The sequence below is a fragment of the Pinus tabuliformis genome, chromosome 1_2 (genome assembly GCF_031772625.1).
Source record: "Pinus tabuliformis cultivar Carrire ecotype Pingquan chromosome 1_2, CPIR1, whole genome shotgun sequence".
Classification (NCBI taxonomy): Eukaryota; Viridiplantae; Streptophyta; class Pinopsida; order Pinales; family Pinaceae; genus Pinus; species Pinus tabuliformis.
Genome location: NC_142298.1, coordinates 607,657,408 through 607,658,926, shown reverse-complemented (window position 1 = coordinate 607,658,926; position 1,519 = coordinate 607,657,408).

Here is a 1,519-nt window from a genome sequence, read left to right as displayed (position 1 = left end):
CGGTACTACTAGCCCTTTCGGCAATAGTCTGCGGAGTGAAGACTAAGGTCCCACCCAAATTAGTATGGGAGGGTGCTAGAACTAGGTTTCCACACCCTAGGAATCTCTGATGGGCTTCTGGAGGTCCGTGATCTGACTTGTCGCTATGCGCACTTGTGATCCCTTCACAACCTACGGTGGAGCTTCCATGCAGCCCTACTTGGGGCGCGACCCGTATAATACCCAAGATACTTGTTAACTAACTGATTACTTAACTTGTGTGAGTAAAATTTATGGTTATTACAGAATATTCATCGATCATAACAGTGCACACAATACATAAACAAATACAACTATAAAGAAGATAATGCATAGAAAATACACATGAATATGAATCAACTTCTCTTTTATTAATCCTCAATCCTTCTTACAATCTCAACATCACCCTATGCACTCAGCTATAGGGGTCCGCACACTCAACTGTGGACTCTACAAGGCCTCTGCACACTCAGCTGCAGAGCCTCTTCATACTAATAAAACCAAATACACTTAGAACTCTACTCTAAGCTTGAACCATTCCTTCACTATTCATCGACTCCTCAACTATGTTTACAGCTTAGAGCCTCACTCTATTTATACAATCCCATGGTTTGCAGACCATGGGTAGGCCGACTTTACACTAATTTACAATACAATGCTTAAGGAAGACAACCCTATGACTTAATTATACACTTCGTGCTCTGCACCCACAATTCGTGGAGTTTTACAACATCTCTGACCAAAACTTGGGCTTTGAGCCCCAAAAACCTGTTGTGGGGGGACTCCACGCCTAACAGGCCCCTAACACAATCATCGTGACTCATCCCGAGTCACTCTGTTGGTGTGGTGATCTTGGCATGGAGCCCCTTCAACCGTTCCTTTGCTTCCCAGAGGTTCATGATGCACTGATCTGTAGTCTTTTGGATCTACTCCACTCTCTCGGCCGAAGTCTCGCTGTCAAGGGAAGCTCCCTGTCTTAAGGCATACATCGGCTTTATCTGTGTGAGCTTTCCTTTGATGTTTGCAATGATGAGAATGGCCTCATCAATCCAAGGCTAGACGCACGCTTTAAGGACCACCTCTTTCTGTCGCATGGCATCCACCTGTTCCTTCAACGCCTTTGCCTGTTGTAGCTTCAGAAGCCACTGGGTCAGGACAACTCTCTACGCTATTTTGTACACACTATCATACTGCACCTGAAGCTCCCGCGCCTCCGTTTCCAGGAACTGTATGTTGGCGTCCTCCTATAATGAAGTGAGGACCACGAAGGAGCCCTCCAACATAGCAGTGTAGTTCTATACTGCCTATCCTATTTCTTCCAGGCCTTTTTGAATAGCACCACCGCGCTGTTCCCTAACTTTTGGGGGCATAGAGGACTGCGCCTTTAATCGCAGATCGGAAATCTAAAGGTTGAAGTCCAGTTGTACCCTCATTGCTTCCTCCTTTACCTTGCGGAATCCACAGGCTAATTTGTGGATTCACACTTCAACTGGTAGGTCAG